Source organism: Octodon degus, unplaced genomic scaffold (assembly GCF_000260255.1).
Source record: "Octodon degus isolate 3935 unplaced genomic scaffold, OctDeg1.0 scaffold00126, whole genome shotgun sequence".
NCBI lineage: Eukaryota > Metazoa > Chordata > Mammalia > Rodentia > Octodontidae > Octodon > Octodon degus.
Window position 1 is genome coordinate 2,191,865 of NW_004524702.1, and position 12,864 is coordinate 2,204,728.

The following is a 12,864-nucleotide window of genomic DNA, read 5'->3' on the forward strand; positions in this document are numbered from 1 at the left end:
GTGGCCCTGGGCAGGCTGGGGGAGGTGGGAACGCGGGCAGCGGCCATTGGCGGCCAGCGGCCAGAGTCCTCCCCTGGGTGGGCTGGCTGCATGTGCAGTGGTGGGCCAGCCACACGCTGAGCTCTGGACAAAGCTCACGGAGTTGGGGGACGTGGAGTGCAGGGTCTTGGGGGGCAAGCGGGAGGCAGGGTGGGCGGTGGAGGCCCTGCGGAAGGTCCTGGAGCCGGCAGTGCAGCACAGCCAGCGGGCAGGACAGAAGGCACTTCCACTTCCTGAGCTAGCCTTCCAAGGGGAAAGGGGGAGAGCTCCCCGCAGAGGAGAATCCCTGCAGAGGAGAAGCGACAGTGTGGAGTTAGAGCAGCGGTCCTGGGGGCTGGGCCGCGGGGGCTGCAGCCCTCTGTGGTCCGCAGGGGGCAGCCTGCCGGCTCGCTGACAAAGGCACCTGAGAGTCTAGCCAGCTCCTAACCCACCAGCTCCGCAGCGCCTTTCGACAGGGCTTCCAAAGTGAGCAGTGCCCGAGAGCCAGGGACCACATACACTACGCAGCCTCACACAGATCCCCGTGGCGACTGCGCCCCCACTCGGCCTGGCCCTGTGGGGGTACGCTCAGGATTCACCCAGTGACTTGCCTCCCTCCCTGTCAAGGCTGCTCTGTAAGCTTGCAGAAGCGCCTCCCTGCCTAGAGCCAATTTTCAGTATAAAATATCCAAACAAGCTGGGTGTGGTGGTACAAAACTATAATCCCAGCCCTCCAGGAGGCTGAGGCAGGAGGATCACAAGGTCCAGCCCAGCGTGGGCACCTGAAGGACTTAGTGAGACCCCTGTCAGAATAAAAAAATAAAAGAGGGCTGGGGGTGTAGCTCAGGGCAAAGGCACTGAGCACAGTCCCCAGTACTGCGAAAACTAAAAATAAACAAGCCAATCCGCCGCTGCTGAGACTACGCTCCCCCAGTGTGCGCCACAGCTATACACGCACGCCCTCACTCACTCTCACACCGAGAGGCTAGCGCTACTCCAACACCCACCCTACGCTTGGGGCATGGCGCCGGGACACGGAGGTGTACCTGTCCAGATCCTGTGTGGACCAGAGCAGGGTTGGGGCCCCGACGCTCAGCAGTCCCGGCACCCGCTCCTCGGTTCTGGGCACTCAGGTGTGGCCAGTGACCTCCTCGGGTATCACATTAGGACCCGCTGCGTGAAGAGCACACAGCTTAGCCGCTTGGCAGGACAGAGCCTCCTGAAGCAAGGAGTCTTTATTTTTTCCCAAAAGAAAGGGAAAGAAGCAATAAACGGAGATTAGAAAGATGGTGTGAAAAGCCCTTAGAAGCTGTAGGAAAGGAGGTGCACTCCAAGCTTCCCATGGGCGGGAGCCCACAACTCAGGGTGGCCGCATACTCAGAGGCCAGTGCCCAAGGAGGCTTGTGCTAAGGGGGCCTGGCGGGACCGGCCTGATCAGCGCGCATGCGCTGCCGCAACCACACGCGGCCTTGGAGGTCCTGCAGACGAGGTTCCCTCCCCACAATTCTGGAGGCTGCAGCCCCGGTCCCAGGTGCTGCCTTCCGGCACGGCTCTCCTGGCCTGCAGATGGCTACTGTTACACTATGCACCCCATCACCTCGGTCCGTGTGTGCCTGGGAAGAGCAAGCCAATAGCTCGGGGGCTTTTCCTCTTCTCGGGGGACATCAGGCCTGTTGGATTAGGGCCCCAGCCTACACTCTGCCCAGGCCCTCCTGGCTCCCGTAGACCCTACCCCCATATACAGAAACTGAGGGTTAAGGCTGAAATGGATGGGTGGGGGAGGGCGACACACCGGATTCTGTCCAGAGCGCCACGTGAAATGTGTGCTGTCCTAACCTCCGACTCCTGGCAACCACACTGATGGAGTGGAGACCTCACACAGGCCAACAGGAGAGGGCAGGGGACAGGAAGGTGTGTCACGCACCCAGTGAGGACAGGCCATGCTGGGAGCTGGGGTCTAAAGCTCTTCCTGCCTACAACCTCCCCTCCCGAAAGTCCCGGCTTTAGGACAGCCAGAGACACGAGCCACCTCTCCAACAGCAGCAGGGCCACCGGGTGGAGGACTGGGGGGCCAGCACGACCCAGTGAGGGAGCGTGTCCAGGTCCGTGTGAGCGCAACAGCTGGCTGACTTAGGACGGCTTCCACGGACTGCCGACAAAGAGAGACGTCCTACTTCTGTCCCTGAAAAGGTGTTTCACCCTAACGCAGCCCGAGTCTGCACGCTGAGCTAGAGGCGCTGGGCCTGGCCGGAACGCGCCTCACGTGCTCCTCAGCAGCCGCGCCCCGTCCCTTGCAGCCCCAGGTGGCATCTGCATTGGTGACATGATGCTTGTTTGCACCACAGTCGCAGGTCAGCCTGGTGCTGCGGACGCGCTGGCAGTATAGGGGACAGCGTTTCTGACAAAGATGCTGGTCCTTGGCCGAACACTGCCAGATTCTGAGAGGTCCCTGTAAACTTAACAAATTTAATTTTTAAGGCACATTTAATCATCAGCTAAGAGCTCATGTTCTTAAACTAATACCGTGACAGGATAACACCTCCTTGCTTTAAAGACAAGTAAACTGAAAGCTGCAGACATTGATCCTGGGCCAGCAGCTGATGCCTGTGGCTCCCTGACGGGGTCTTTGGCAACCCAACCAGCGGTGTGGCTCCCTGCAGAAGGGGACTCTGTGGGATTCCAGGCATGTGCACAGGCAGGAGGCTGCTCCAGCCAGAGTGGGGCCGGCCAGCTCGCTGCACTGCTGTACTTCCAAATGACGCGGCCCTCTGCGCACCAGCCTGCTGCGCCATCTGCCTTTGCTGAGCACACGTGGGACACGAGGACACTCAGCCTGCCTCTGTGGCCCTCTCTGCTCACGGAGTGGCACTAGTGACCACTGTGGTGCATGGTCACCTCACTAGTGTAGACTGACGTGGTCAGTCGCAGGCAGACAGGGCGGAGCAACGGGAACCCGGTGAGAGGCTCACAGAGGGACAAGTGTACCAAGTTTTCATGGTGAAACCACAAGTTAACAATACCAAGCACAATCCTTACAGGGGCACTCAGGCCCCAAAGCGTGATGTCCTAATACGGCCCTGGAGCCCGAGGGATGGGGCTAAACTCAGGCGGTCAGAAGACACCACCCCCAGGGGCACAAATCAGTCATCAAGAAACAGGCGTGCCCAGCAGGACTGGCCCACAGCAGCTCGGGGCAGTGTCCACAGCAAGCCCTGCCACACCAGCCCCATCTGCCCCAAGCCACAGGGTCCATACCACCCTAGACAGGGAAAGCCAGGTTCAGTGTGCAGAAAGGTAGACCGGGGTGCCCAAGCTGCAGGATGGGCAGAAGCAGTGACAGGGACGGCATGGGTGAATCTGCCAGCAGCCCCCAGGGCTCAGGTGACCACAGCATGGCCCTTCTCAGGGAGAACCCTGCCACAGCCAGGTGCCCAGAGTCCATGTGGGGAGGCAGGGACTCAACACCAGCAAGTGGCAGGCAGGGGCAGGTTTCCACGTGGCTTTCCTATGGTCCCATCACTGTGGTGTCCCCGGGATGTGGCTTTCCCAATGCCGATGGCACTACTGGAGCTTGTGCCCACTGGCCGTCGCAGGGTGAGTGCCCCTGCTCCCGGCGAGCACGTGCACACACAGATGCGACACGGGAGCCCAGGGTAAAGGTTAGGAAGCCGCCCTGGCTCACACCGGGGCGGCAAGGAGCCCTCGGCAAGCAGGCGGCCAGGGTCTGCAAGGTTTTCCTTTTGACAATAATCTGAAATTCACAAAAAAGTTGCACTTGTAGCACAAAGAACTCTCCTACCCTCTTACGGATCCATCAACTCCGTTTCTTACATACCTATTTTATCATTCTCTTTATATATGCACTCTTTTTTCTAAAAAAAAGTAAACTGGGACAGGTATGGTAGCTGAGGCCTGCAATCCCAACACTGAGGAGGCTGAGGCAGGAGGATTGCTGTGAGTTTGAGGCCATCCTGGGATATATAGGTGAGTTCAAGGACAGCCTTCACTATATAGTGAGACCTGTTGTCAGAAAAAAAGAAAAGAAAAACCCAATAAAAATAAGATGGGGACATCTTACCCCTTCAGGCCTTCGCATTTAAGACTTCAGTGTGCATTGGTGAAAAAGAAGATTCTCTTACACAACACAAATTCAGGAGGTTCACACCGACCAGATGCTGTCGCCTGTCTGTGGCCCTATCCTGTGGCCCAGACCCTAATCCAGGACAGGGACAGCCTCCAGCTACCCAGCCCTCTGGTGTCCAGTTCGGGCTGCTCCTTGGTCCTTCCTTGACTCTTAGGACCTTGGTAGCTGACCAGGGACAGCAAGTTCCTAGGATTTTCCTCCACTTGGATTGGCCAGCAGTCCATCCACTTGCGGGACTCTATGGGACTCGTTCTGGATGCTGGGTTGTGGGACCCAGGATGAGGCAAGGTCAAGAGCTTTGTCCTGTGCAGGATGCTTCTGTCCCTGAGACAGGAAGCTCCATCACAGTCACTGAAGCTAAGCTCGCCCCACAGCACTGGAAGCAAGGGTGAGGCTGCCCGGGGGAAGGTGCAACCCTTTCCACCAAGGGGACCAAGTGGCATGACAGTGACGTGCACTAGCCGGGCCCAGCGCAGGCGTGGGCCTCAGGCACACAGCGCTCTGTACCTGGCTCCCTGCAGTCCTCAGGGAGAAGAGCTTCTCTAAAGGCTGGTGCTATCGGAGGACAGAGGCCTGCCCGGAAGTGGCCTTACCACAGACCCACGTGGGGTGCGGCACACCGCTGGAGGGCCAGCCTCCTCCCAAGCAGAACAGGAAGATTCTGTGTCACCAGGACACCACTGATACAGAAGTCTGAGCCCCGCCCACCAGCCCCGCTGCGCCAGCATCTCTGCCAGCAGGGCCCAGGCGCCGTCCACGCGATCCTCATGTGCACTCCGCTGTAAGAGGAACTGCTCCAACACCACATCATTCCGCAGTACTCGGCAAGGGATTTCTGTCCAGCTCGGGTAAAGAGCGCATTCTACTGAGGATAACCTCCCCACCCTCAAGGCTACGTGAGGCCTGGCCCCAGCCTCTGCTCAGTTCCAAGGAAGCAGCCGTAGGCGAAGCCTGCTAGGAAAGGCGTGCTGGCCGACTCCTTCCTATACCGGTGGCACCCCTGGAGCATGCAAGCCTCTGGACTGCGCATCCAGGCCTCTGGATTGCAGCCCCCAGCAAGGTGTAGGGGCCAAGCGAGGGTGGGGCCTGACCTAAAGCAGCCACCAGAGGGCAGGGGACAGAGACGCCACGCCTGCACGGCTGGGCAGCTTCTCCATTTCCTTACTGCAGAAGGGGACAGCCCCTGGTCCCCTCTCAGGATGGGCCGGGACTCCTGCCGCCAACCTTCCCTCCCGAAGGACTGGGGTGTGTTTTGTCACTGGGTCTGAGGTGATCCCACACAAGGATGTGCACTGGGAAGAGGGCAACACAGCAGAAGGGGTCTCCAGCCCTTCCAAGGCTGGGTGGGCTTCATACTCACCACACTGCAAAGACGGTTGCTCTCTGCTGTATTCTGCAAAAGGGAGAAACAAGAAAACCTCTTGGGATAAGACTGAAGCCATACAGTCATCACTGGCCCAGAGAAACATCTTTCTTATGGACACTGGGCCCTGGGCAGGTACCAGTGAGGACATGGGAAACCAGGAGGACAAAGACTCTACCCAGGCTCACCAAGGAAAAGAGGATGCTGGCACGGGCGGGGGGTGCAGGTCAGAGCTGACACTGTCTTACTTCACTGAGCACCTACTGCGTGCCAGGGCCCCCAAACCCTGCTTCTGTCTTGTATCGTTTGGGCCTCATGAAAAGCCCCAGTGCAAACACTGGCATTCTCCTCCTGCCCTTCCGTACTCCCTCTCTGCAGCTCTACCATGGAGCTAAGCACTGCCTGAGGCATGCAAAAAAGATGCACCTCAATCTTTTTTTTTTTTTTTTTTTTTGGCAGAACCGGCAATTGAATTCAGACCCTTGTGCTTGCCAGGGAAGCACTTATTCTACTGAGCCATCTAACCGACCCCTCAATCTTATTTCTTTTGACCCTGAAAACCTGGGCTTAGGTCCCTTGCTTAATGTCTTACAGCTCAAGCTCCAGGATTTGACTGCCTTGGACACCCAAATTCTTTTCTTTTTGTTTGTTTGTTTCTTTTTTTTTCAGAACCAGGGATTGAACTCAGGCCCTTGCACTTACTCCACTGAGCCATCTCCCCGGCCCCTTTTCTAAGTCTGTGTTCATCTGTCCTTAGCCCTGAAGGAACCCTGAGTGGCGGGGAAGCAGGGTGGACCTCAGAGCAGCAAATGTTTATTACTCAAGAGCAGCCAGGTACAGATGGCTCTGGGAACCCAGACACACAGGTCCTCTCTGGTAACTTAGCAACCCAAGGCTTCTTGCTGTAATTACTCCCAGCTCAGCCAGGCAAAGAGGCCTGCCCGCCCTCTAGGAAGCTGCGGCCATCCCCTGGCCCAGGGAGAGTGCACGCAGCACCAGTGGCGCTCACGACCACAGCTGCCCTGCTCTGTGCTGGGAAGACAAAGGCATCAGTACACAATAAAAAAGCTACCACTTTTCAGAACTAAGAGCCCTCAGAATTTTTTTTCCAACTAATTTAAGGACAAGATCTTGGGATCACAGGCAGCAGGATGAAAACGGTGGCCTGCAGGGCCCCTCTAGGCTGCTCGTTTCCCAGAAGCTACGCGGGGCGCGGGGCTTACAACCAAGCCTTCCAGCCCCACCCCCAGCGGCCACTCACCTAGCTGGTGGGGTAGCCATGCAAGCCTAGGGAGGCCTCGGCTCTGTGGCCTGCCTCTGCCACACACCTCACTCCCAATCTCACCCAGGGGACACAATCTCCTCCAGCGTCGCCGTTCACGCAAACCCAGGCACAGAAGGCACACATGCAACTGGGCTGTGGCACCAGAGGCTGCCTGGGTCACAGCCGGGTCCCAGAAGAGCAAAGGCCCCAGGCAGCAGAATTAAATGGTACGGGTGCTGGAGCTGGAGACACCCAAAGCTCTGGTTCTCTCAGCAGCAGCTACTACACCAGGTGATTCCTAACCCCTCCGAACTCTCACATCCCGGCCCGAGACCCAGACACAATTACCCTGACGTCACGGGAGGCTCCCGGTGTGTGGGTGCCAGCAGGCAGCACAAGCAAAGCACCGTGCTGACAGTAACCTTTATAACTGCATCTCTAGCTGTAATAATCACACGACAGCCGGCTACCCGCCTCTACTCTTTGCTGGGCAGAGTGCTAGCCATTTTAAAGGCTCAGTTCATTTTCTCCCCACCAGAAACCAAAGGTATCATTAACTAATTTCATCGTGAATCACACTTCTCTAAGGTATGCACAGGGCTATCAATAGCTCACTGCTATGAGGTGTGTGGGGGGGTGCTGCGACTCCAAACTCCAGAGGGACATCTCTGGATTTTTACATCTGTTTAATCCAATTTGAAAGGCAGGTCCTGGAAGACAGTAGCCCCCTGGTGACCAAAATGAGATGAACGCTGTCCTCCGGGAAGCAGACACAGAGTAATTTAATTATCTGGTTAGTCTGATGTTCACTAGAAGCTCTTGATTATTATAGCTATCCTCTAAAGCAAGGCTCAGGGCAAGAACCTGCCACCCAGAAGGCGGCTTAGGACAACAGTGGCACTGAGGCCACCAGCCCCTGGCGTGGTCACAGTGGATCAATCTCCCCCGGGGACGGGGATCTGGGCTCTTCCCTGGCTCTCTGCCTCCCGGGATGAGACTCCTCATCTGGAATGGGAAGGGATGAGCTGGGAGGTCGCCAAAGCCTTGCAGGCAGCGGAGGCCACGGGCTCCGGAAAGTCAGGCCAGGGCCCCAGCCCGGGCTCTGCGCGCCCCACGTGTGGCATGCACGACGGCTGCGAAGGCTTGCGCAGCACGATCCGTGGAGGTGTCGCATCCCCGTTTCACGGGAAAAGAAACTGAGGCTCAGAGAGGGGTGAGCGGCTCCAGGGCACGCAGGCGGGCCCACGCACCCGTCCGGGGACACCTGGGGACCGAGCCGGGCTCTCTGTGGGCCCGCGCGGGGTACCCCTTTAGCGAAGGTCCTCATTGGCTGGGGTTCCTCGCTCAGGCCGCCCGCCGCCGCCACGCAGCTGTCACTCGCTCGCTGGTGTCCGACCGCGCCCCCGAGCCGCCTGCCATCCTCTCCCGGCGCCGCCCCCCAGCGCGCGCTGCATCCGGAGCCCCTCACCTGGCGGCCCCGTAGCCACCGCCCCGAGCCCGGGAGGCCTCGGCAGCGAGCTTAGCCTGCCAAGTGTCAGGTCAGCCAGCCGCCGCAGACTTGCAGGTGCCGCCTGCGCCTGCCGGGGCAGCGCAGAGCCACGTGTACGCATGCGCAGACAGGGCCTTGCGCATGCGCAGACGGGGACTCTGAGCCGGCCTCGGCCCGCGCAGAGCCCGGGCGCACGGAATGCTGGGAGTTGTAGTCTACATCCCGGTCGCGGGAGTTGGTTAGTCCTGAGCAGTGTTTACTTGTTAGGATTAAACCCCGGTAATAAATTTAAATGCAAGTTCCGCCGATAAACCAAACACAATTTATATAGCCAAATGAGTAGCATGTGACCTGATTTTATTTATTTAATTATTAATAGCATGTATTTATAATGCAAAACGATTGTTCATCGTGGGGAGGTCATACATGTACATAACACATATTCATCCTTTTTACTTCTCCTTCCACTCTCCTCTTCCTCCTACAATCTCTTTCTTTCTACTTAATAAAGATCTTTTATTGTCTCATTAAAATATCACAGATTGGCCTTACAATCCAGAAGCTTGTTTCTGTGGCTGGATTGACTCTTGGATCTCACTCATTGGCCGCTGAACTATTCCCTTTTCAGAAACATAGACACCATCCAAACATTTTCTGAATCCTTGTTTTTGACTGTTGTGGCTAGCTGAATCAAAGCCGCTGAATTTGAACCAGGCTCAATGTCATTTCCTTCAAGGATTATCTCACCTTTCTGGGCCTGAGATCCTGAGCAAGCAACACCTGCCCTCATATGAACTCGGCGGACGTATTTTTCACCCAAGAAATTCCGAATTTCACCGAGAGACCCATTCTCCTGAATAACGCCGTTGATGGGGAAGTGAGCACACACAGACCTCGTCCCGTAGCGGAAACGCAGTGTGGCTCCGTGATCGTGTCATGCACATGGCCACAGAGCGTGGGGACAGTTGCCAACTCCTGTTTCCCCAGCACTCGTCAGCCTGGAGCCTGTTCTCTTTCTTCCCAAGGAGACTGAGTTCCACACTGGTGTGGTTGAAGTCCCTCCGCAGGGTCTCTCTGGGGCTCTTCACAATGACCATGTTCTTTCAGAGTGATGTCGACACTTCCTGGAATGTCCACAGTCTGATGTCAAGAATGCTTCATTCGTGCGGGAGACCTAGCATCTCTTGGTCCCCTTTCTTTTTGTTTTGTTTTCTAAGCCAGGGTTTTGCTATGCAGTTCAAGCTGGCCTTGAACTCACTTTGTAGCTCAGGCTGCCCTCGATCTCAAAGTGATCCTCCCCGCCTCAGCCTCCGGAATGCTGGGATTACAGGCTTGCACCACCAGACCTGGCTCCTTTTCCATGTGTAAAAACTCGATCTCCCTGTCTCCTATCAGCTGTCTTTTATTTTGATCTTTAATTTATGTATACTTTGAGTTTCTCATATTGGAGAAACCATGTAATATTTAAGCTCGTATATTTGATTTGTTTTGCTTCACAGTACAGTCTCAAGGCGTTACCCACTTCTCTAAAATGACTGAACTTCATCCTTTGTAGCAGCATAGTACTCTGTTGGGCATAAATACTACATCTTCTTTATCCATTCACCTACGGATGGGCATCAGCAGTTCATCCACTCACCTATGGATGGGCACCAACAAGTTTTTTTGTTTTTTAACAAGATGTAGCTATTATGAACCGCGCTGCTATAAACATCGGTGTTCTCGTAGTCATGCTGCTTCAAAAACACATAATGTTAGAGGGGTTCAAATGTGGGCACCCCAGCTAGCCGTCCAGCTGTGTGACCATTCCCCATTCTTGGGACCGTTGCTACTGGGATTTACTGCAGAGCCTCAGAACACATGTTTGCCTCCACTTGTTGATTCGTGGATTTTTGATCCCTTGATTTTTTGGCAGGACACAGGAGGATTTAAGCCATTAAGAGGTGTGCCCACCAGGTCTGCCCTCACCCCAGAGAGTTAGGAGATAGCACTTCTGCCTCTCACCTGGGGAAAGGCTGTCATTAACTTGTAATAATGTTAACTTGGTTGCCCAAGCATTGTGGCAGGAAGGCCTGCAGTGGGTGATTTCAGGGTTTCTTCTCTTTTTTTTCTGTTTTTCCCCCCCTTTTTCAGGCAGGGTTTTGTTATGCAGTTCAGGCTGCTCTTGACTTCATTTGTAGTCCACGCTGGTCTCAGACTTGCAGTGATCCTCCTGCCTCAGCCTCCCAAGTGCTGGGATTATAGATGTGCACCACCACGCACAGCTATTCAGTTTTGCAAACACTTCTCTGTGGACTTTGTGGTCCTCCTGGGAAAGCCAGCAGTGGTCTGGTGAGGAAGAGCAGCTTGCAGCAGGAGGGTCGTGTTCTGGCCAGCATCCTGGGCCTGGGCAGGACCCCTGGGGTGGAAGCACACTGAGCATGCTTCAGTTCATGCATCACTTGTGGTTTAGATCTGGAGAGTCTCCTCTGTGTGCAAGGTGACTGGATCCCGGGCGCTGTGCCCACCGTAGAGTCACCCACTGACTGTGCTGCAGGAGGCAGCCTGCACGCTGGGCTGTGATCCAGAAAGGCGCATTCTGGCCCCAGCTCCTCCCTGCTCTCCCCACTTCTGGCCACCAGGGGCTGAGCAGCTGTCCTGCCCCAGGCCTTCTCTCTCAGCCTAAACCATGAGCCCAAGCAAGCCTCTTCTTTCAAATGTGGGTGTGGGGCCTCTCGTCACAGTGCCAAGAGAGGGGCTAAAACAAAGTCCCCGTGTTTTAAGAACTGTTCTGGCTGCGGTGCATTCCGCAGGGCTTTACTTGCTGATCAGGAGCTTTAAAGGCCTGGATGGAAGGATCGCTTTCCTTTCTACTCATGTGGAAAGAGGGGGGAGTAGCTGGTTTTAGAGGTCTCCCTGGTACTTCCAGAAATCAGCACTTAGAGGCAGCAGCGTGGCGTTCTGTAGGCTGGGTCTCCTTCTGCACGCTGGGAGAGGCTCCTAAACCATACCCTGGCTCCGAGATCCTTGTTCCAATCTAAGTTGCTCATGGAGTTTCCATCCCTGGGTGGCTGGGCAGCCTCCCCAGATTTATGTGATGAACAGGACAGCCACAGTGGGGCTGGGCTGGGATTTAAATGTGTCTGCATTTAAAATAGTTTTACCCCCCTCCTTTCCAAAGGAGAGGCCTTGCTCCCACTCCCTCCAGGAGCCGACCCACTTAAGGACTCTCTTCTAATGATCTCAATACTTCCGAAGCTGGGTGGGAAATGATGCAGCGCCCCTTCCCAATGGCTTCAGCCGGCACCGGCACCGTGTTGCAGCAAAACCCTGTCCACATGGAAAAGGTGCGACAGAGTGTATTTGTTTGCTAGAGTTGTGCTAACGAGTACCACAGGCATGGCGGCTTACACAGCAGACACTTGCCTTTTTGCCTGTTCAAGATCCAGGAGTCCGTGGCCCTGGTATCTTCCGTGGCCTTGCTCTGTGGCCCCTAGGAGGCTGCCCTCAACGCATCCCCAAGGGGCTCTTTCGCGCGTGCGCACATTGCCATCTCCGCACCCTCTTGTCCTTGTAGGGACACCTGTCACTTGGATTAGGGAGGGACGCTAACGTGAGCCTGCAGCTATCACGGAAAGGCTCCACTCGAAGTCTGGTCACACTTGCGGGTGGCGGAAGTTACTTGTGAATTTTTTTTGGGAGGGACACAGTTCAGCCCACACCAAGCTGCCTGCAGCCCCTCCAGGTCCCGGCCACCAAGAGCCACCCAGGCCTCCGTGGGATCCAGCCCCTCCTCAAAGCTCCGCCACTGTCCCCGGTGTCAGAGGCAGAGACCGGCAGGGCCCATGTGTCTGTCTTGTGGTCTGACCCACAGAAACTGCGGGAAGGCGATCATTTGTGGCACTTTCCAGCCACTAAGCGTGAGAACACTGCGCGTAGCTTGGCCTGAGCGGAAGGCACCCTTCGGTCTCCACTCGCCCCCGCGCTGATCACGTCCACTGCTGTTCCGGACGGGGAAACCGAGGCTAGCAGCTCTCCACCACGCCGCCCACCACCCCAAGACAGCAAACGGAGCCCGGCAGGGGCCTGCGCACTCTCGGCCCGACCCTCGCTCCGCGCGGAGGTCGCCCGCCCGCCCGCCTGCCCGCCCCGCGTTGCCTCTACCTGCGAAGCACACAGGTGAGAAAGCGCCTCGGGCACCCCGCACTGCTCCTCCCGACGCCCAGGTGTCGGAAGACGGCTGCCTTGCAGCCGTGTGGTCTCCCGTCTCGCCCTGCCTCCCGTCCAGCACGCCCGCCCGGGAAGCCCTCCTCCGCCAGACTCCTCTGCTATGCCGTCCTGCCACGGAGCCGGGCACCTGTGGGCCGAAACTCGGGCCGCAGCAGGCCTTTCCTTCTCTAAGTTGTGGGTGCTGGGGTGCGTCCCCGCGAGGAGGTGAGTGACGGAGACGGCTGGGTGAAGGCATCCAGGTCTCACCTGCGCAGGGCCCTCCATCCAGAGCCCTGTTGTGCTCCTCTTGAGTGGGGGCGATGTGAGAGCTGGTGCCAGGAGGCTCCATCGGGGAGGGAGAAGTGAGCTGGGAAGGGAGGGGAGGGATGAGGGGGGAG

At 56.8% G+C, this 12,864-nt stretch overlaps 1 long non-coding RNA gene across 1 annotated transcript; it reads right to left on the reverse strand.

Annotated features, from left to right (window-relative positions):
* Positions 1 to 1,030: 1,030 nt before the first annotated feature.
* On the reverse strand, positions 1,031 to 8,384 carry LOC111812499. The gene is made up of 3 exons (XR_002817994.1): positions 8,258 to 8,384; positions 5,523 to 5,555; positions 1,031 to 2,474 (listed from the first exon to the last, which is right to left on the reverse strand). It is a non-coding gene; the product is annotated as an uncharacterized LOC111812499 (long non-coding RNA).
* Between the last annotated feature and the right edge of the window lie 4,480 nt (positions 8,385 to 12,864).